General features: G+C 48.3%; 1 long non-coding RNA gene across 3 annotated transcripts in view; it reads left to right on the top strand.

The window, feature by feature from the left end:
• LOC140391376 (uncharacterized) overlaps window positions 1–23,999 on the top strand; it is a 59,323-nt gene that overhangs the window by 5,357 nt on the left and 29,967 nt on the right. Inside the window, exon 2 of one of the 3 annotated variants that reach the window (XR_011935024.1) lies at window positions 2,554–2,618. The exons of 1 other annotated variant lie outside the window; for it this stretch is intronic. This is a non-coding gene — a long non-coding RNA (uncharacterized lncRNA). Of the gene's footprint in view, window positions 1–2,553; window positions 2,619–2,694; window positions 2,819–23,999 lie in introns of those variants that run through there. One more of the 3 variants, XR_011935025.1, reaches the window with a different exon arrangement.

Genomic DNA, 23,999 nt, shown 5'->3' with positions numbered 1-23,999 from the left:
ATCCACAGCGAGGATGGATTGAATTTGTGATGAGTTGGATGTGGCATATTCACATTTGGTAATGATGCCCACACAGTAGGCGGAGTCCAGGCATTCTCCCTGTAGATCCATTGTGCTGCCAGGATCAGAATCCTGTGATCATTGTTGCACACTCTGAACGCGCCGTCGTCGGAACTGGGAGCACTGGCCCCTGACTGGTGGTGCAGACCTGCACAAGGCTGCATAGTGTCCAGGATTTCCGCAGTTTAAACATCGCCTGCCTCTTGCAGGGCAGTGTTTCTTTAAGTGGGCGCTGCCGCAGTTCGAGCGCGTCATGATGTCAGCGTCCTGACATTCTGCACGTCGTCGCACATGTGCAGTGCGGGTGTCGGCCACTTTGTTATCCCGTTCGCATCGCACCTGCGTGGGGCCCCGGGAAAAGCGCGCAAAATGGCCGCTTTCATCAATGCTGAGACGCTGCATCCGGGAGATGGCCTGCACACTCTCTGCCTTGTGGGAGGCTAGTTTCTCATTTTCAGCCGATTTGTACTGGGTAGGGCTATTTTTGCCGTGCTCATGCACTGTGCATGTTTCAATCGCGACTGGCAGGGTCATAAGCTTGATTTTCAGTAGCTGCTCCCTCAGAGGATCAGAGTGAACTCCAAAACCGATTTGGTCTCTGATCATGGAGTCAGCAATATCACCAAAGTTGCAGGACAGCGCAAGCAGGTGGAGGTTAGTTAAGAAGGAGTTGAAAGATTCACCTTTACCTTGTAGACGCTGTGTGAATATGTAGCGCTCGAAAATTTCATTGGTGTCCACGTCACAGTGCCTGTCAAACTTGTCCAAGATGGTCTGAAACTTTGTCTGTCCTGGCCTTCGGTGAAGTGAAAAGAGTTGAAGAGTTCAATGGCTTGATTACCCGCTGTTGAGAGGAGAAGCACGATCTTCCTTGCATCAGACGCACCCACGAGGTCTGAAGCTTCGATGTACAGCAGAAACTTTTGCTTGAATGTCCGCCAGTTGGCACTGAGATTGCCGGAGGTCCTGAGCTGGTGAGGAGCCTGAATCTTCTCCATGGTGCCAGGATATATTCGCTGGTCATCACGGAACGGACTGAGGTAAAAAAACCTAGATTAAGCAATCTCCTGGTAGCATGTTGTGTTATGTACTCTGGGATAACACAGGCTGCAACTGGATGCAGCTTTAACCAAAAGATACTCCAGACCTTGAAGTTAGTTCAATCTGATTTATTGAACCAGTAGCACAGTTAGCACAGTTCTCTATGAGTTCGACTCTATGCTTCCCTAAGTGTGGTTACTCTGTCTGACTGAACCAGACTAACTCTTAGCCACGGGCTGGAGGTGTGATACTGTACATACACCCTGACCCACTCTGTATATGTTCATCAGTGGAAAGAGGCGGAGTGTGAGTGCCTCGTGCCTTTTATAGTGAAATACCAGCCCTGAGTGTCCTGCCTGCTCATTGATCATGTCCTGTTCTCTGTGTTCATTAGCTGCCTGTCTGTGCCTGTCTGTATCTCATTATCTGCATGTCTGCATATCATGACATCTAGATCATTGCCAATCAGTTGATCAGGGTTCAATCATCCTGATCGATTAGGTCCAATCAGAGGCTGCCACACCAATTTTGGGGTGGGCCCTCAACTGCCATGCCTGTAGGTGTTGGGGGCATGTAGGCTTTTTGAAATAAGGAGCTTTGGTGCCACTGTGTCTGGTAAACAATCATTTTTGACTGGATAGTTCTATTGTTCCTGGGATGGCCTGCAGATGGCCTTTTTCCTGTGTATTGCGATGTCTCGGCCGCAGCTTGCTCATCAGTGTTTATTTTAACTGCAACATGCTTGTCCTTTTCTTGGCTACATTTCCCAGCATCCTTTGCAGGACACCATCTTAGGTGGCCATTCGGCCACAACTACGTCAGTAAAAAAGCTGCTTGCCGGAATCCCAACCGCTGGAGAATTCTGGCCAGTGTCTTTCAGACAACGACCGAATGTCTGTGCACTTTTGCTTAAAGTTCTCAAACACATTTACAACACAATCGGCTTCAGTTCATTATGAATTGCAGCTGTGTGTTCATTGCTGTAGTGGCAGCCATTTTGTGTTCCCATGGTTCACTTGAGCTTTTATCTCTCTCTGGCACTAATTTGGTTTGATGTTTTGCGATCAAATTCAACATTGAACCCAGTTAGAATGTTTGAGTCTTACTACTCACAGACATCCACTTCCACCATGAACGTCTAGTTCTCAGAAGTTCAAAATAATCACACTTTTAGACTCAAAATGCTCAAACTTCATTGAGTGTATTTCTTGCTGCTCTACATATTGGGGTGGACTAATACATTGCAGTGTTGTAGTAAATGTGGCACCTTGAGCGCACATTCTCATAATAATTAGTTCTGAGCACTTAAAGAATAACCTCGCAATATAACAGGTTTTATTTTGCCCGCATAAAGGCACCTCATAGAAACACCATATACATATTTTAAAACATCTGTTATTATATGCCTATAGAATTGAATATTGATTCAAATGTAATCTGCTTTGTAATTAGGAGGTTATGCAATCCCATTTGGCGCAGTTGCTTAAGTAAGCGATTGAGGAAAAAGACGGACTGAGGTAATAATTAAACACCCTGCCTCGTGTAGCCTCCAGCTTTGTCGTTGCTGATATTCTTTATTTTGGCTGCCCCAGTGATGTGAATGGCGGCCAGCTCTTTCTCACTGAAAGCCTGACTGTACACTGGCCCTCACGTGGTTTGGGGCCTGCTGCTGGTGGCATGAGTCATTTTCTCCTTCAGAAAGAGGGGACGAACACCGGTGAGTGGGTGTTGACTGAGTAAGTGCTCAGGGCTTTTTCACACTGTGTGCACGGAGAGACTGAGAAATAGCAAGTTTCAAGCATCATGCGGGGTGGTGATTGATGCTTGAAAGGAGCAGGGAAATGAAATGAGTATTTAGAAAGCAGACGAGGCAAGTGATTAACAATTGCTACTATTTGTGCCTTTTGTGAAGATGGCAAGCAACAGGTGAATAAATGTGCAATTTACATTTAATGGAGGAGGTGAGTCAGTAGACTGTCCACTTGTCATTGGTGCTGAGGAACACGGTGCGGCGGCAGCACGGTGACACAGTGGTTAGCACAGCTGCCTCACAGCGCCAGGGACCCGGGTTCGATTCGGGCCTTGGCAGGCTGTCAGTGTGGAGTTTGCATTTTGTCCCCGAGTGTGCATGGGTTTTCTCCGGGTGCTCTGATTTTCTCCCACAGTCCAACGACGTCCGGGTGAGGTGGATTGGCTGAGCTAAATTGCCTCTCAATGTCCAAAATTGCTTGGCGGTGTTACAGGGAGAGGGTGGGGGAGTGGTCCTCGGTAGGGTGCTTTTTCGGAGGGATGGTGCAGATTTGGTGGGCTGACTAGTCTCCTTCTGCACTGGAGGGATACTAAGAAAACTCTATGAAAACATATTGCACTCACAAAGGGAAAGCAAAGTGTTGTGGTTAGATGCACTGCAGAGAAATGGTGACCCACTTCTGGCCAGAAGTAAAAAAACAGTTTGCGGCAGTAATCTTATTTCCCAGTTGTTAATGGTGCTCCATTTTAAGATATACAACACTAGTTTGTAACAGCATTCTTAATTTCCCGTTTTTACTGTTCCTTTCCTTCTGGAAGGTCGTCGAAGCGCTTCCTCGGCTGAACCCAAGTCCTTAGGGTGATGCCATCATTCTAAATGCCTGGCACCTCTGCCCATGTCTGCTGCAGAATTTGTTTCAGCCCCTACCTATAGAATAGAATTTTGGCAATGCAGAAGGAGGCCATAAGGCCCACCGAGTCTGCACCCACCCTCTGAAATGAGCACACTATCTGGGCCCGTTCCCCCCACCCTACCTCTATAATCCCACCTAACCCAAGGAACACTAAGGAACAATTTCAGCATGGCCAATTGACCTAACTTGCACATCTATGGACTGTGGGAGGAAACCGGAGCACCCGGAGGAAACCCTCGCAGACACGGGGAGAAGGTGCAAACTCCACATATTTACCCTAGACTGGAATCGAACGCGGGTCCCTGGTGCTGTGAGGCAGCAGTGCTACCAACTGTGCCACCATGCCGCGCTGCGTGGGAACAGGATCTTCCCCCATGCCCTTACCAACTCCATCAGCAGCACGACTGGCATGCCAGTGAAGTGACCTGAAATGTTAACCCTGATGCCACCCGACCAGCAGAGCATTTGCAGCATTTTACTTGTTTCAGATCTCCAGCATCCACAGTATTTTATTTTTGTCAACCTAGGCACACTTCCCTGCTTCATTTCCAAATTATCTGTCCTTCCCCCTGCAGCCACAGGGAGGCAGTAGAGTTGAGAGAAACCGTTTTTTTACGAGATGCTTTACTGCTTTATATATTGGGGCATAAATTCAACTGGTGGCCATGTGGCAGTTACCACTGTTGTATTATATTGTATATATGGGTATTACGGTAAGGCTCCTGTCCTCCAGGTACGGGGGTAGATCCCTGCCTGCTGGCTCCGCCCTGTAGGCGGAGTATGAATGTGTGTGCTCTCCGAACAGCAGCCATTTCGTAAGCTGCTGTAGGAGGCCACACATCTCTGTGTAATAAATCCTCGATTACATTCTACTCTCGTCTCGTCGTAATTATACTGCATCAGGCCATGAGTTCGGAGGGCCATTTGGAATCCTGCCCTCTGACTGGCAAAGGTGCCTGACTCAACGTAATCAGCCCACCAATTCAATTCAATTCAAATGAGGCCCCAGCATCAAAAGGCCTCCAGAGGAACACTGAGCAGTCCTGCTGTATTGTCGATAAAAAGCCCAGATCAGCCTGAGGATGGAATCCACCCCGTTATGTCAAAATGGAATTTACATTGATGTGGGGATGTTTTGAGTATCACTGTTGTGTTTCAATTGCTACAGTGTATTTAGCTCCATGTAATTTTAATGCTGTGGAATAATGGTTGAACTTTGATGGAAGAAAGGTCACAGAGAGCTGTTGCTGATCATTAAAAGTAGAGCTATTAAATTGCTCAACGGGCATTGAGCTGAATTCTAACGTCTTGCAAAAATGATAGCCTTCTGCATATATCAAATCAAGTGTGTCCAAACACACAGCGAGACCAGATTTAACTAACCACGCAATCTTCATTTTCAGACAATACAAGTGCAGCAAAAAGAAGCTGTGCCAAGTCATAGAATCATAGAATTTATAGTGCAGAAGGAGGCCATTCGGCCCCATCATGTCTGCACCAGCCCCTGAATTAGCACTCGACCGAAGCCCACACCTCCACCCTATTCCCGTAACCCAGCAATCTCACCTAACTTTTGGACACTATAAGCTGTCCTAATTAAAGGAATGTGTTTACCTCCTCCACAAATTAAAATGATATCAAATTAATATCTGTTGGAACAACAATTTTTAAGTTGAATACATAAGTAAGGTAGTTTCATAAGGGTTTAGTGTGAGCCTTGGTGCCTCGAAGTCTGGGCAGACCTGTGGCTGAAAGGTAAGCCTTTTGGATTTGTTCGTGTATGCACATGTATGTAAGTGAGGTTTTAAAAAGCGCTGAAGTTAAAGAGATGAATTAAAAAGGGGACAGAAGTCTAGTAATTTTGGAAAAAGAGCACGAGGTGGAAAAAACTGTGTTGTTGCCTAGTGATAGTGGTCAGGCGACACAGAGACACAGGGCAGGATTTTCTGGCCCTTCCCACTGGCGGGATAGTCCGGTCACCGCCCAAGGTGACTCCCCCCAACCTCTCTTCCCAGGATAGGGGGGTAGTTCAGGGTGCAAATGTCAGAGAGTGAAGACAGGCATTCTAAGCTTTCTGATAACACATACATCAAGGATACTGGGGGACTGAGTTTAGAGAACTTGTGCTTGGTCTGCAATTGAGGTAACAGTGAGATTAAAGTGCAGTTTTTGGTGTCTTGGGGACAGATACCGGTTGGGTGAATTGCATCGAATGAATATTCAGAAATTCACCAGGAGAAAACCATTTACAACTGTGCCAGAACAAGCAAGAATCCTGGGGTCAGGGTTGTACACACCCACCATGATGCGTCGCCCTAGGTGAATGCGCCGAACCATTTAAATTACTGGTTAATTCAGTGGGACCGTACTTTCCCGCCAGACAGGAGGTGCCTTAGAATCCCAGCCCTGGTGTCAAGTGAGTGGTAAATCCTCACTGGGTTTGTGTCTGTAAGGATAGTTCTATTGTAAAGGAATATTGGAAAATTGAATCATCTTCTTGTGTTTGCAATGAGGTACTTTCAACCTTTTTGCCTGGTATAACTATAGTTCACTTTTCTTGTTTGATAAATACTGGGTGCTATTCTCCACCCCCACGCCGGGTGGGAGAATCGCCGGGGCGCCGCGCGAATCGTGCCACGCCGCCCCGGCCCCCACACGCAATTCTGCCACCTGCCGGAAACCAGCGGCGCGCAATTCGCACTGGGCCGCTCGGAGAACCGGCGAGCGGCTATTCTCCGGCCGGATGGGCCGAGCGGCCGCTACGACACGCAAGGTTCCCGCCGGCGCCGTCCACCCCTGGTCGCTGCCGGCGGGAACTCTGCGGGAATGCTTGTGGGGGAGGGGGGCTCCTTCACTGGGGTGGCCTCTGATGGGGTCTGGCCCGCGATTGGGGCCCACCAATCGGCAGGCCGGCCTCTCCCCCCGGGCCTACCTCCTTCCGCACGCAGCCCCTGAACACCGGCTCCATGTTGGTGCGGGGCCGGCGTGCTTAAGACGTTCCCCATGCACGTGCAGGATGGCGCGGCCCAACTGCGCATGCGCGGGTTGGCGCTGCACCCATTTGGCATCGCGTAAGGACGCTGAAGCGGCGTGAACCGCTCCAGCGCTTTGCTGGCCCCCTGTGGGGGCCAAAATAGGTCGTGTCCGGGCCCTGTTTGCGCCATCGTGAAACGCGACGGCGTTCACGACGGCGCAAACACTTGGCCTCAATATCGGAGAATCGCCCCCACTTCATTTTTTGTGTTGAAGGTTTGCCAGCAGACTCCTGTGAATTTGTTCTGTAACTTTCCTTCACGGTTTCCTAAAAAGAAAGTTAAGATATATTAAGCCAACTGTCACTCTAGGCTTTGACTTGTCCAGTACGAACAACAGCTGGGATCATAACACATCATATCCCACCCTGTTCTGATGACAGGTCAACAGCCTGTGTTTCTCTCTCCATAGGCGCTGAATGTTTGAACCTTTTTCTACTTTTATTTCACACCACTTCCACCACGACCAAATTGAACCTGAAGCCTCAGCCAAATGCTCATGAATGGGAGGACCTTGATCTTTCACATTGTGTCAATAGATGCAATCAGATGTGGAATGTGCCTAATGGAATCCAAAAGAGCTTCAAGCACATGGGGTATGATTATCTGCCTCGCCCCGCCCCCCCCCCCCCCCCCCCCCGCACATGGCCTATTTTACAGCGGCAGAGAGACCCCACCATTAGCCGATGTCTATGGGGCTTTGTATCCCTCGCCAGGGAACATCCCATGGGAGAGTTACCACCGGCAGGGCCAGAAGGATAAGCAGGAAATTTTGGTCATTGTCAAGTCAGACCCTACAGCTCATGGTCTCCTCATACTGATTTCTTGCAACCCCTTTGGTCAACCTTTTCGAGGCACGTTTTTTTCTGTGGGCTTTGGGGCCTTAACATCAGGCTCAAATGGGGGTCAGAAGCTTGTCATTCAATTGAGGATGCCAGGTGGGCTTTCAGAGTCAAATGGCCAATAGTAGGCCCTCCAGTTAGAAAGCTATGTGTGCAGCATATTTTATTCACAGTGCATAAAATGTCTGTTCCATGCTTCCAGCACTTGCTTCCAGCAACTCCCACTGTTTTGTTTATTTTCCCCTGCGTTCACACTTCGGCTTAACTAATCAAGCAGTGACCATCAATAGTAAACCAAGTCACATAATCAAACACGGAAAAATTGAACATTACTAGTGGCACGAAACTCCATGCCTGCCGCCTCCATTCTTGTCCCCAGCAAAGGCTAAAAACCCAGGCCTTAGGTTTCACCCTTTGTTTTACCCCTGAAGTGGTGACAAGATAACCACAGATGCCCACTCCCCCCACTGCCCCCCCTTCCACCATTCCCCTGCCATCCCCACCCCACCATCCCCACCCTACCTCACATCACAAACAGGAAATAAAGGTTGTTGATGCTACAAGCTTGTCCAAACAAAAAAATGCCCACAGAGACTGAACCAGGAGACATTTCCCCGATAATAGTTACGTTGGCCGATGGTACATGTAGCCCTATGTCCCTCGCCGCATGTGTAAGCAAAGCTGTCCTTGGAAGTTCACAAAGCCACAGCGGCACAGTTACTGAGATACAAAAGACATTCGTATCACCTTGACAATCAAAAGCAATAACATTTACCAGAATCAGTCAATAATCCATTATGTAAGATGTCCCACCATATTAGGTGTTATCTGTTTCATGTACACTGAACTGTACGCTAAACCAGCAGTGCATAAAAGTTTAATTTTGTGTTGTAAAGCTGCATAAAAAAATAAAAGGCAGATTGGTTTGTTTTGGTGCTACCAGGGCATTCAATGCTGAAAAGGGTGAATCATAGAATTTACAGTGCAGAAGGAGGCCATTCGGCCCATCGAGTCTGCACCGGCTCTTGGAAAGAGCACCCTACCCAAGGTCCACGCCTCCACCCTATCCCCATAACCCAGTAACCCCACCCAACACTAAGGGCAATTTTGGACACTAAGGGCAATTTATCATGTCCAATCCACCTAACCTGCACCTCTTTGCACTGTGGGAGGAAACCGGAGCACCCGGAGGAAACCCACGCACACACGGGGAGGATGTGCAGACTCCGCACAGACAGTGACCCAAGCCGGAATCGAACCTGGGACCCTGGAGCTGTGAAGCATTTGTGCTATCCACAATGCTACCGTGCTGCCCGTGAGAAATACAATTAGAAAGGAAATTCTATTCAACAGGGAGTTTTAATCCAATTGGCGTGACATGGAACCCTTGGGATCAGATGAAATGGTAATTTTATACCCTGTCCAATGGGGGCAATTTTACTCTACCCGACTGTGGTAGTCACCAGTGTTGTATTATATTGTATATATGGGTATTACGGTAAGGCCCCTGTACTACGGTACGGGGGTAGAACCCTGCCTGCTGGCTCCGCCCAGTAGGTGGAGTATAAATGTGTGTGCTCTCCGAACAGCAGCCATTTCGTAAGCTGCTGTAGGAGGCCACATATCTCTGTGTAATAAAGCCTCGATTACATTCTACTCTCGTCTCGTCATAATTGATAGTGGATCAATTTAATACACAGAGATTTTTCAGAGATGGACCTCCGCATCAAGCCGTGTCGCCTGCAGCTGAATCCTCAAGGAGACAACGCCAAAAATGACTTCCAACATTGGCTAGCTTGCTTTGAAGCATACATCAGGTCTGCGCCAGACCCAATCTCAGAAGCACAGAAGCTCCAGATTCTGTACACGCAGCTGAGCTCCAATGTTTTTCCCCTCGTTCAGGACGCGCCTACCGACGCAGAAGCCATGGCGCTACTGAAGGAGAACTATGCTCAGCAGACCAACAAGATCTACGCCAGGCACCTCCTATCCACGCGGCACCAACTTCCCGGTGAGCCTGTGGAAGATTTCTGGTGTGTCCTGCTCACCCTGGTGAGAGACTGTGACTGCTGTAGTGTTACCTGCGTGGTCGATAACACGTCACTCAATCCTTGGCTGATGGTGAGGTCCTCTGAATCTTGTTGAAGAAGACTCGAACTCATCCATTAACAACAAAGGTTTATTGAGGAACTATAACTATTAATGCATGAGTTCTTTACCTTAACATGGGAACTAGGAATTGGATAACAAGATTTAACAATTGTAACTAAATGTAACTCCACTAACTATCTATGTGATTGTGATGTTTCCCTGTTTACAGCACACCCGAGAGAGAGACAGAGACCCCGTGTGGCTGCCCTTTATACCCCTGTTGGTCCAGCCCTCTGTTGATTATGTGGTGCTGCTATCTACCCATTAACCCCTTGTGTGCATGCACCTACAGAGATCACCACAACTGCCAGGCCTTTTCGGCCACTGAACATTCGGACCTGCTAATGAGAGACGCGTTCGTTACGGGCATAGGGTCTGTCTACATCCGCCAGCACCTCTTAGAAGGGGCCACGCTTGACCTCGCGCCGACCAAGAAACTAGCGCTCTCGCTCACGGTCGCCTCACGCAATGTACAGGCTTACGCCCCCGACCGCATGGCCCACCCCCCCTGTGCACCGTGGACCCCGCCAGCGGCCACCCAGCATGGACCCCATCAGCGACCGCCCTCAGCCAACCGCACTTCCACCGGCCAGGCCGTGTGCGCCTGGTGAAGGCCTCCCGCACCTTTGAATGCCTCAGCAAGGACTTCAAAGGGCCCCTCCCCTCCACCGACCGCAACACGTACTTTCTTAATGTGGTCGACGAGTATTCCCGATTCCCCTTCGCCGTCCCATGCCCCGATATGGTGTCTGCCACCATTATCAAAACCCTCAACACCATCTTCGCTCTGTTTGGTTTCCCCGCCTACGTCCCCAGCGACCGAGGATCCACATTTATGTGCGAGGAGCTGCGCTCAGTACCTGCTCAACAGGGGCATTGCCTCGACCAGCTACAACCCCAGGGGAAATGGGCAGGTGGAGCGGAAGAATGGGACGGTGTGGAGGGCCATCCAGCTGGCCCTACGGTCCAGACATCTCCCGGCCTCCCACTGGCAGGAGGTCCTCCCCGACGCACTTCACTCCAATCGGTCGCTCCTGTGCACCGCGACCAATGAAACCCCCATGAACGTCTTTTTGCCTTCCCCAGGATGTCCACCTCCGGGGTTTTGCTCCCAACGTGGCTGGCAGCTCCAGGAACCTTTCTCCTCTGCAAGCACGTGCGGCTCCACAAGGCGGACCCGTTGGTTGAGAGTGTACAGCTACTCTACGCAAACCCGCAGTATGCCTACGTAGTGTACCCCGACGGCTGCCAAGACACAGTCTCCCTCAGGGATCTGGCACCAGCTGGCACCCCCCCCCGCCCTGGCGCAACCATCCCCTCCCCCGGTGCACCCCACTGCAGCCCCCGCTCCAGGACAATCCGTCCTCCCCTTGCTCCCACCCGGGGCTGAAGAAGATTTTGACATGCTCCCGGAGTCACCGAAGACCAAGCTGACACCTGGGTCGCCACCAGCACTGCGACGCTCTCAACGACAGATCAAGGCGCCCGATCGTCTAAATTTGTAACCTCTGTAATTTTAAAACCAATGTGTATGTATATAGTTTTCCACCACCCCCGCTGGACTCATTTTCAACAGGGGTGAATGTGATACTCACCACTGTTGTATTATATTGTATGTGTGAGTATTACGGTAAGGCCCCTGTACTACATGTAGATCCATGCCTGCTGGCTGTGCCCTGTAGGTGGAGTATAAATGGGGGTGCTCTCCGAACAGCAGCCATTTTGTAAGCTGCTGTAGGAGGCCACACATCTCTGTAATAAAGCCGCAATTACATTCTACTCTCGTCTCGTCGTAATTGATAGTGCATCACCGACCAGTCAGGAAACTGATGAGCTTGGTGGTCAATGTTTATTTTGAACTCTTCCTGATTTTAAACACCACTGAAGCCAATGAGTAATATTGGGCTGGGTTTAAAATCAATTTTCCACCTCATCCGCCACCAATGAGTTTGGTTAAAATGACTCCCAAAAGATTAAACAAAAAGGAGAAAGAAGGATTCCGGTGAAAATACATAGATGGAACATACAGTGCAGAAGGAGGCCATTCGGCCCATCGAGTCTGCACCGACCCACTTAAGCCCTCATTGCCACCCTATCCCCGTAACCCAATAACCCCTCCTAACCTTTTTGGCCACGAAGGGCAATTTATCTTGGCCAATCCATCTTACCTGCATGTCTTTGGACTGTGGGATGAAACCCACGCATACACGGGGAGAACGCGCAGACTCCGCACAGACAGTGACCCAGCGGGGAATCGAACCTGGGACCCTGGTACTGTGAAGCCACAGTGCTAACCACTTGTGCTACCATGCTGCCCCTGATATCAATTAGTTTGATCTTTAGCCCTGCAGTAACGCAGAACAGAACAGAAGCATTGACTGGCACTTTGAGGGTTAATCTCAGGAATAGCACCAAAAAGAAAAATGAATTTGCAAGAATTAAATCCGCTGATGCGGTGTGTGGGCAAGGCCAGAGAATGCAAAATTAATTTAATTGGTTCTCCTGGCAGTTCACTAGTGCAATGATCAGAGTGCCTGCTTCCTAATTCAGATTTGAGTGATCAGCTCTGTCAGCCTTAACTCTGACGTGTTTCATCTGGCGTTGGCAGGGCTGCAAAAATCAAAAGCGTTCTAATAATGGGGCATCCAATTGGAAGAAGAAAACCTAACTCCTGGCATGTGATTCCGGTGGCATCCCTGAGCTGCAGAACGAGAATTTGGAATCCCGAGGCCATGGGGAAAATCGGTTTCCTACTCGTGCCTTCATTTTCTGCAAAAATTAATCGCAAGGTTTGCGACCTCGTGCCTGCAAAAATGTTCGGAAAAAAAAATGGGAGCATAACAAGATTCCAGCTGTATTGCTTCACAATATGAATGGTGTTCAATTAAACTGGAGCACACTGAATAATGAAAATATGATCATTTTTACTGGGCAAACTCAAAAGGCTGTTCCAGCTGAAGGTTAAATAGGTTGTGTAGAATCAATGATATGGCAAACTGTATGTGGTCTGCTGGAGGAGTAGACTTTCTAGGATGAATGCTCTTCTCGTTCTGTGCTTTATGTCCTTAACTGTTCAGAGCACAGCTCCAGGGAAAGAAAAATTCCATCTTATCTTGTCTGGAAAAGCCTTTTTTATTAAACAACCGCTGGCAAAAGCTTTTTCTTTTTCTTTCCTTTCCATTGTCATTTTTCTTTTGCTGCAGGGTTTCAATTGGGACCTCACCACAATTGGGATTTCTGTTTAAATTTCCTCTTTCAAAATGCCCTTCGCCTTGTAGGCGTAGTGTAATATTTCATGAATTCTGCTCACATGCAATCCCTCCAACAACAACTTACATTTATGTAGCGGCCCCTTTAACATGGTCAAACATCCCAAGTTGCCTCATTGGATTGCTGCCTGATAGAAATTGACAGCAAACTTAGGAATGGGATGTTAGGACAGCTGGTGGTCGAAACCTTTGTCAGTGAGGTAGGCTTTTAAAAGTTCATTAAAGGTAGAGAGATTGAGAGGTTTAGAGAGGACAGTCCAGAACTTCAGGCTGAGGCACCTGAAGCCAAGGCTGCCAAGGATGGTGTGAAGGGAGCCAGGGATGCACAAAAGCAAGCCTGGTCAGTTCTCGGAGGGTTTTATGGCTCGAGGAGGCTGCAGGGTAGGGCCAGGGAGCGATTTGAACAGGCGGATGCAAATTTTCAATATGCAGCATTCGGGCCCGAAGAGTAACATTGATCAGTGTACACTGGATATATAAAGCTTAGGATGATATCAAATAATGTGAGATGGGAGGCATTGTAATAGCCAAGTCTGAAGGTAACACAACCATGGGTAAACAGAAACATTTAAGAAACTGGAGCTGGCCATTTGTTCCCGCGAGACTGTTCCACCGATCGATAAAATTGTGGCTAATCCGATTGCGGCCTTAACTCCATCTTCCTCCTTATCTGGGTCTTAAATTGAGACCTCTTACTTCTGAAACTATGCCCCTTACTTCTGGATTCCCATTCCTTTTGACCCCCAGATATTCTGTCCGACTGGATTTTAGCACCCAGGCAGCTTTCTCCTGCTGACGTCCTGGCAGTCTTGGTTAAAACAGTCCGAGCCTGCCTGCTGTTCACACAGAATGGATCCATTCCCACTCCACCCAGGAGTAAAGTGCAAGACCTTAGTCTCAGCCTGAGAGACTGGGTAGCGCACTGATTTTGCAGACAGTGCTTTCCCTTCAGGGCAGTAATGAATCCAGACAGGGTTAATATAATCCCACATTCTTCATTGACTGGGAGTGCCCTACAGTAACCAGTTTAAACTACCAACACATTTACAGTGAAAAAGCAAACCTGAGAGTGACAGGATTCCCTTGAAGGTAAACAGGTTGAGGAAGGCCGATTAATGAGCTCACCAGGAAAAGTAGAGGTTCGGACAGTGACCTCTGAAGAATGAGCTGACCTAGGTGGGCGTGGTCGTAGAGGTGCTACAATTTGTGGCCCTGGCAAAAGATGGTTGAATCAGTGAGGGTTTCTGCTTCTGTACAGCATCAAGTGTCCGCATTAATGGCACATATAAGATGGATGGAGAACTGGAATATTCTGTCTATCACCCACCTTTAACTTTCCACCGCTCTTCTATGACACACACATACACAACATAATACACGCACAGAATAATACACATTTAACACACCACAATACACAGACACACACACACCATGATACATACCATGATAAATATTTAACACATCATAATATATAGACACACTCACACACTATAATACACACACACCATGATACACATAGACCATGATATACACACACAACATAACACACACATACCATAAAAATCACACATCATAATGCACACACACACAGCATAATACACACACACCATAATGCACACACACAGCATGATTTGCACACACTTTGATACACACATGCACCATAATACACACACACATTCAGACACACATAATACACACAAACCATAATGCACACACATGAACCATAACACACACACACATACCATAAAACACACACACAGCATAATACACACACGCCATAATGCACACACATGAACCATAATACACACACACATACCATAAAACACACACACACTATAATACACATACCATAATACACACACCCATCATAATACACACACATCATGGTACACACACACACACCATAGTACACACACACATACAATAATAAGTCTTACAACACCAGGTTAAAGTCCAACAGGTTTGTTTCGAATCACTAGCTTACAGAGCGCAGCTCCTTCACCCCAGTCCTTTGATCTTTGACACTCCCTTGACAACGTTGACAGTTCTTTAACAGGTCTTTGCCAGCTGGATCGATTCAGTCCTTCCCTCTCCCAGGGGTCCTGCGACCCTATCCATAGGGGTTCCTTATCTTGCCAAATGGGTATACTGGCTATTCAAACAAATCCACCAAGTCCAGACATCCTTTCATCTGTTCTAATTTGCAAAACCTGTGTTTCAAACTCCTGATCTACAAAATCCCACTTCAATGGATGCAATTGATGACTTAAATGACCAGCTTCCTCCCTGAATAGCGCATGCTTAATAGAAGTAGATTACTGCGGATGCTGGAATCTGAAACAAAAACAGAAAATACTGGACAATTTCAGCAGGTCTGACAGCATCTGTGGAGAGAGCAGGGAGCAAACATTTCGAGTCTGGATGACTCTTTGTCAAATCCCACCCATGCTTGAATTGACCCACTCCCCCACCAAGATGGGAAAAGCCAAGTTCAGGGACGGGACTTAGAAATCTTGGCCATTTCAGGGATTTTTTGCCACAACAGAGAGCCATAATGAGAATCTAGGCCATTGTTACAGAAAAAAAAATGCTTTCTTCAGCATTTTGACCTTTGCCTGAAATACAAACATTTGCTGCTGATTGAAAGGGGAAAAAGGCGAGGTAATTTTTTCAACTTTAGCAGGGTATTCAAAATGGAGGAAGATCACTTAAAATGGAGGGGTACAGATGTCTGGTAACCACATGGTCTTGTGTCATTTGTTCTGTTATCTTGCAAATAATAGTGATGAAGTGCAAATTTAGGGATTGTGAGCGCCCTGCTGTGAATGGTGTGGATATGATTGGCTGGATATGATTGGCCGGAGCAGCCAGTTTGAATAAAGCATGAAGGACGAAGGAATTCGACACAAACCATGCAGAGGGACGGGTGTAATCTCAAGGGCAGCATGTGTAGCCCGTGATTGGTTAATTGTCAATAAGGATGATTAGCGATTGATTTATTTAAATATCTGTAACTCAATGCCATATAAACATGAAGATAAATGCAAATACTGCAGGTGCTGGGATCTGAAACAAAAACAGAAAATATTGGACAATCTCAGCCGGTCTGACAGCATCTGTGGAGAGAGAAGGGAGCAAACGTTTTGAGTCTGGATGCCTCTTTATCAAAGCTGGAAAGAACTGGAAATGGGGTCAGATTTATACTGTTGTGTGGTGGGGGTGTGGGTAGGGGTGGATGTTATGGAACAGTGGGCCTTGATAGACGGCCAGCGAGAGATGGAGATTGACAAAGATGTCGTATCGGAAGACAAAGGGAATGGGAATGAAGTGATCAAGACCGAAAAGGGTGCTGATACTGGCACATCAAGACATCAGAATGTGTTAATGACAGAACAAAGGTCAGCAATGTGTGTCAAAGGACAATTAGGGACAGGGAACAGATGGGTCCAAGCGGGGTGGGGTGAGGGGAGAAGGGGTAATGGTGAGGGAAAAACGGAAGGACGGAAGAAATGATAATAAATTGATAGAAATAAAAATGGAGTGAAGGTGGAATATGAGGCTTGTCCTATGAGGAATGGTTGAGGACTCTGGGTCTGTACTCGTTGGAGTTTAGAAGGATGAGAGGGGATCTTATTGAAACTTACAAGATGCTGCGAGGCCTGGATGGAGTGGACGTGGAGAGGATGTTTCCACTTGTCGGAAGGGCTAGAACCAGAAGGACTAGAACCAGAGGACACCATCTCAGACTAAAGGGACAATCCTTTGAAACAGAGATGAAGAGAAATGTCTTCAGCCAGAGGGTGGTGAACCTGTGGAACTCTTTGCCGCAGAAGGCTGTGGAGGCCAATTCACTGAGTGCCTTTAAGACAGAGATAAATACGTTCTTGATTAATAAGGGGATCAGGGGTGAGAGGGAGAAGGCAGGAGAATCGGGCTGAGAAAATATCAGTGATGATTGAATGGCAGAGCAGACTCGATGGGCCGAGTGGCCTAATTCTGCTCCTATGTCTTATGATCTTATGAAAGTGAGAGTTCATGGTCTGAAGTTGTTGAACTCACTGTTCAGTCCGGAAGGCTGTAATATGCCTAATCAGAAGGTGAGATGCTGTACCTCAAGTTTGCGCCGGACTTCACTGGAACATTGCAGCAGGCCAAAGGCAGACATGTGGACATAAGAGCAGGATGGTGAGTTGAAACGGCAAGCGACAGAAAGATCTGAGGCCTGGTTGCAGACAGACCAAAGGTGTTCTGCAAAGATGTCACCGAGTCTACCATATAAACAGCCTGTGTGTTGATGACCATTGAGTCCGTGCACTAGGCTGTCTTTGTACTTGCTCGAATAAACATCTGGAAGGAACTTGAGTCTTTTCTAATTGACTGGGAAAATTGGAGGGAGACTGAACTCCAAGAAATGCATCCTTTCACTGATATATTCACAAAGCTAGGCACCATGTTACGTTTTTTAGTACTGCTGTCCCTGATCTGCCATCAATGAACACACGACGAGTGGTGAACATAACTGAGGCTTTAATAAACTAAATGGAAAGCCTCCTGGCCTCGGATCCCAAACTGAGGCAGCGGTGGAGACTAGCCACCTTTATACCGAGTCCGAGGGAGGCGGAGTCAGCAGGCAGTAGTTTACCACATTACATATAATACAGTGGCAGTTTACCACAATACGCATATGATATACTACAGTGGTTCGGACACAGCAGGGACAAGCCCAGGCATGTAACAGTACAACGATACAATACAATACAGTGGTTTACCATATTCACCCCCTGTTATAAAAAGAGTCCAGCGGGGGTGAAGTGGACTTAAAGATCAAGTCTGTCGGGGGCCTTGACCTTCCGCCGTGATCGCCTCAGTCCCGGCTATGGTGTGGGCACCGGTGTCGAGACCTGCGCGTCCGGGAGCGTGTTGTCCTCTTCTTCACCCAGTAGTTGAGTCGGTGGAGGGGGGGGGGGTGGTGTGTGGGAGGGGTGGGCAGTGTGTGGGCGAGGGTTGTGGTGATGGCCGTCGGTGGGCTTGCGGGTGCCAGGCCTTGAAGTAGCTGGGTAGTGGTGGAGGGAGACAGTGTAGGATCGGGGGGGGGGGGTGACGGTCACTGGGGAACCTGCAGGCGCCAAATCCCAGAGGGAGACTGTGTCCTGTCGCCTGTCATGATGTGCCACGTAGATATATTGTGGATTGGCATGGAGGAGCATGACCTTCTCGACGAGGGGGTCTGATTTATGGCTCCTCACATGCTTCCGGAGGAGGACGGGCCCTGGGACTGCTAGCGAGAACCGGAGCGAGACCCCGGAAGTGGACTTCCTGGGGAAGGTAAACATACGCTCGTGAGGGGTCTCGTTGGTGGCAGTACACAGGAGCGATCGGGTGGAGTGGAGTGCATCAGAGAGAACGTCCTGCCAGCGGGAGACTGGGAGACTTCTAGACCATAGGGCCAGGAGGACGGCCTTCCAGACCGTCGCGTTCTCCCTCTCCACCTGTCCGTTGCCCCGGGGGTTGTAGTCGGTCATCCTGCTGGAGGCGATGCCCTTGCTGAGCAGGAACTGACGCAACTCGTCACTCATGAAGGAGGAACCCCGATCGCTGTGGATGTAGGTGGAGAACCCGAACAAGGTGAAAAGACTGTGCAGGGCCTTGATGACGGTGGCAGAGGTCATGTCAGGGCATGGGATGGCAAAGGGGAATCTTGAGTATTCGTCACCAATGTTGAGGAAGTACACGTTACGGCCAGTGGAGGAGAGGGCCCTTTGAAATCAATGCTGAGGCGCTCAAAGGGGCGAGAGGCCTTTACCAGGTGCACTCTGTCTGGCCAATAGAAGTGCGGTTTGCACTCTGCGCAGACCTGGCAGTCCCTGGTCATGGTCCTGACCTCCTCGATGGAGTAAGGCAGGTTGCGAGCCTTGATAAAGTGAAACAAAACGGGTGACCCCTGGGTGACAGAGGTCATTGTGGAGGGCCCGAGTCAGTCTACTTGTGCGCTGGCACATGTACCGCGGGATTGGGCATCTGGGGGCTCATTGAGCTTCCCAGGTTGATACAAGATATCATAGTTGTGGGTGGAGAGCTCCATCCTCCACCTCAGAATCTTGTCATTCTTGATTTTGCCCCGCTGTGTATTGTTAAACATGAAGGCAACCGACCGTTGGTCAGTGAGGAGAGTGAATCGCCTGCCGGCCAGGTAATGCCTCCAATGTCGCACAGCTTCTACAATGGCTTGGGCTTCCTTTTCGATGGAGGAGTGTCGAATTTCGGAGGCATGGGGGGGTACGGGAGAAAAAAGCCACGGGCCTGCCCGCCTGGTTGAGGATAACGGCCAGAGTAAAGTCTGACGCATCGCTCTCTACCTGGAACGGAATGGACTCGTCCACAGCGTGCATCGCGGCTTTGGCAATATCTGCCTTGATACGGTTGAAGGCCAGGGGGCCCTCAGCCGTCAGGGGAAAAACGATGGATTTAATAAGTGGACAGGCCTTGTCCGCATAATTGGGGACCCACTGGGCATAGTAAGAGAAGAACCCCAGGCATCTCTTCAGGGCCCTTCAGGGCAGTGGGGGAGGTGGAGTTCCAGGAGGGCGCGCATGCGGTCGGGGTCGGGCCCTAGGACTCCGTTTTAACATAAGAACATAAGAACTAGGAGCAGGAGTAGGCCATCTGGCCCCTCGAGCCTGCTCTGCCATTCAATGAGATCATGGCTGATCTTTTGTGGACTCAGCTCCACTTTCTGGCCTGAACACCATAAACCTTAATCCCTTTATTCTTCAAAAAACTATCTGTCTTTATCTTAAAAACATTTAATGAAGGAGCATCAACTGCTTCACTGGGCAAGGAATTCCATAGATTCACAACCCTTTGGGTGAAGAAGTTCCTCCTAAACTCAGTCCTAAATCTACTTCCCCTTATTTTGAGGCTATGCCCCCTAGTTCTGCTTTCACCTGCCAGTGGAAATAATCTGCCCGCATCTATCCTATCAATTCCCTTTATAATTTTATATGTTTCTATAAGATCCCCCCATCATCCTTCTAAATTCCAACGAGTACAGTCCCAGTCTACTCAACCTCTCCTCATAATCCAACCCGTTCAGCTCTGGGATTAACCTAGTGAATCTCCTCTGCACACCCTCCAGTGCCAGTACGTCCTTTCTCAAGTAAGGAGACCAAAACAGAACACAATACTCCAGGTGTGGCCTCACTAACACCTTATACAATTGCAGCATAACCTCCCTAGTCTTAAACTCCATCCCTCTAGCAATGAAGGAAAAAACTCAATTTGCCTTCTTAATCACCTGTTGCACCTGTAAACCAACTTTTTGCGACTCATGCACTAGCACACGCAGGTCTCTCTGCACAGCAGCATGTTTTAATATTTTATCATTTAAATAATAATCCCTTTTGCTGTTATTCCTCCCAAAATGGATAACCTCACATTTGTCAACATTGTATTCCATCTGCCAGACCCTAGCCCATTCACTTAGCCTACCCAAATCCCTCTGCAGACTTCCAGTATCCTCTGCACTTTTTGCTTTACCACTCATCTTAGTATTGTCTTCAAACTTGCCCTTGGTCCCCAACACCAAATCATCTATGTAAATTGTGAACAATTGTGGGCCCAACACTGATCCCTGAGGACACCACTAGCTACTGATTGCAACCAGAGAAACACCCATTAATCCCCACTCTTTGCTTTCTATTAATTAACCATTCCTCTATCCATGCTACTACTTTCCCCTTAATGCCATGCATCTTTATCTTATGCAGCAACCTTTTGTGTGGCACCCTTGTCAAAGGCTTTCTGGAAATCCAGATATACCACATCCATTGGCTCCCCATTATCTACCGCACTGGTAATGTCCTCAAAAAATTCCACTAAATTAGTTAGGCACGACCTGCCCTTTATGAACCCATGCTGCGTCTGTCCAATGAGACAATTTCCATCCAGATGCCTCGCTATTTCTGCCTTGACAATAGATTCCACCATCTTCCCTACTATCGAAGTTAAGCTCACTGGCCTATAATTACCCGCTTTCTGCCTATCTCCTTTTTTAAACAGTGGTGTCACATTTGCTAATTTCCAATCCACCGGAACCACCCCAGAGTCTAGTGAATTTTGGTAAATTATCACTAGTGCATTTGCAATTTCCCTAGCCATCTCTTTTAGCACTCTGGGATGCATTCCATCAGGGCCAGGAGACTTGTCTACCTTTAGTCCCATTAGCTTGCCCATCACTACCTCCTTAGTGATAACAATTCTCTCCAGGTCCTCACCTGTCATAGTCTCATTTCTATCAGTCACTGGCATGTTATTTGTGAAGACCGACCCAAAAAACCTGTTCAGTTCCTCAGCCATTTCCTCATCTCCCATTATTAAATCTCCCTTCTCATCCTCTAAAGGACCAATATTTACCTTAGCCACTCTTTTTTGTTTTATATGTTTGTAGAAACTTTTACTATCTGTTTTTATATTCTGAGCAAATTTACTCTCATAATCTATCTTACTATTCTTTGTAGCTTTTTCAGTAGCTTTCTGTTGCCCCCGAAAGATTTCCCAGTCCTCTAGTCTCCCACTAATTTTGCCACTTTGAATGCTTTTTCCTTCAATTTGATACTCTCCCTTATTTCCTGAGATATCCATGGTTGATTTCCCCTCTTTCTGCCATCCTTCCTTTTTGTTGGTATAAACCTCTTCTGAGCATTGTGAAAAATCGCTTGGAAGGTTCTCCACTGTTCCTCAACTATTTTGCCATAAAGTGTTTGCTCCCAGCCTACCTTAGCTAGTTCTTCTCTCATCCATTGTAATCTCCTTTGTTTAAGCACAAAACACCAGTGTTTGATTTTACCTTCTCACCCTCCATCTGTATTTTAAATACCACCATATTGTTATTGCTCCTTCCGAGAGGATCCCTAACTATGAGATCATGAATCAATCCTATCTCATTACACAGGACCAGATCTAGTACCGCTTGTTCCCTCGTAGGTTCCATTACATACTGTTCTTGGAAACTATCGCGGATACATTCTATAAACTCCTCCTCAAGGCTGCCTTGACCGATCTGGTTAAACCAATCGACATGTAGATTAAAATCCCCCATGATAACTGCTGTACCATTTCTACATGAAACCGTTATTTCTTTGTTTATTGCCTGCCCCACCATAATGTTACTATGTGGTGGCCTATAGACTACTCCTACCACAATGTAGCCAAGGATGGCTAGGCAGGTTGTGCGGAAAATGCATTTTTCCTTATTGTAGGTGAGGTTCAGGAGTTTAGCGGTGTGAAGGAAGTGCCGGAGGTTTTCCTCATGGTTCTGCTGGTCATGGCCGCAGATGGTGACATATCTAAGTACGGGAATGTGGCCCGCAGCCCGTACTGGTCAACCATTTGGTCCATTTCTCGTTGGAAGACCGAGACCCCGTTGGTGACGCCGAAGGGAACCCTGAGGATGTGGTTGAGGCGGCCATCTGCCTCGAAGGCAGTGTATTGGCGGTCCTCTGGGCGGATAGGGAGCTGGTGGTACGCGGACTTCAAGTCAACATGGATAAGACTCGATACTGCGCAATCTGATTGACCATGTCAGATATGGGGGGGGAGGGGGTACGCATCAGGCTGTGTGTAGCGGTTGATGGTCTGAACATACAACATAGAACATAGAAAATACAGCACAGAACAGGCCCTTCGGTCCACGATGTTGTGCCGAATCTTTGTCCTAGATTAATCATAGATTATCATTGAATCTACAGTGCAGAAGGAGGCCATCCGGCCCCCCAAGTCTGCACCGGCCCCTGCAAAGAGCACCACACCCAAACCCAACACCTCCACCCAACACCAAGGGCAATTTTGGACACTAAGGGCAATCCACCATGGCCAATCCACCCAACCCGCACATCTCTGGACTGTGGGAGGAAACCGGCGTACCCGGAGGAAACCCACGCAGACACGGGGAGGACGCGCAGACTCCGCCCAGACAGTGACCCAAGCCGGAATCGAACCTGGGACCCTGGAGCTGTGAAGCAACTGTGCTATTCACAATGCTACCGTGCTGCCCTTAAGAAAAAATAAATCTACACTATATCATTTTACCGTAATCCATGTACCTATCCAATAGCTGCTTGAAGGTCCCTAATGTTTCCGACTCAACTACTTCCACAGGCAGTGCATTCCATGCCCCCACTACTCTCTGGGTAAAGAACCTACCTCAGACATCCCTCCTATATCTTCCACCTTTCACCTTAAATTTATGTCCCCTTGTAATGGTTTGTTCCACCCGGGGAAAAAGTATCTGACTGTCTACTCTATCTATTCCCCTGATCATCTTATAAACCTCTATCAAGTCGCCCCTCATCCTTCTCCGTTCTAATGGTCATTGACTGTAGTCAATGACCATTCGGTGCTTCTCTCCAGTCTTGACGACCACCACTTGGGCTCTCCAGGGGCTGGTCCTAGCCTCAATGATCCCCTCTCGTAGGAGTCGCTGGACCTCCGACCTGATAAAGGCCCTGTCCCAGGCACTGTATCGTCTGCTCCTATTAGTGACGGGCTTGCAGTCGGGGGTGAGTTTAGCGAAGAGCGAGGGTGGGGCGACGTTAAGGGTCTCGAGGCTACAGACGGTGAGGGGGGGGGCAGGGGTCCACCGAACTTTAAAGTAAGTCTTTGGAGGTGGCACTGGAAGTCGGGCCCCTGTAATAGGGCGGCGCAGGGATGGGGAAAGTTGTAGAATTTAAAGTTAGCGTACTCTAGGCATTGTACGGTAAGGGTCGCGACACAGTACCCCCGGATTCCTACTGAATGTGATCCGGAAGCCAGGGAGATTTTCAGGGTCGCGGGTAAAATTGGGAGGGAGCAGCGCCTTACCGTATCTGGGTGAATGAAGCTGTCTGTGCTTCCGGAGTCGAAAAGGCAGGCCGTCTCGTGCCCGTTGATCCGGCGGTCATCGGA

Source organism: Scyliorhinus torazame, chromosome 15 (genome assembly GCF_047496885.1).
Source record: "Scyliorhinus torazame isolate Kashiwa2021f chromosome 15, sScyTor2.1, whole genome shotgun sequence".
In the NCBI taxonomy this organism is placed as follows: domain Eukaryota; kingdom Metazoa; phylum Chordata; class Chondrichthyes; order Carcharhiniformes; family Scyliorhinidae; genus Scyliorhinus; species Scyliorhinus torazame.
This window is presented reverse-complemented; position numbering and strand designations above follow the sequence as displayed.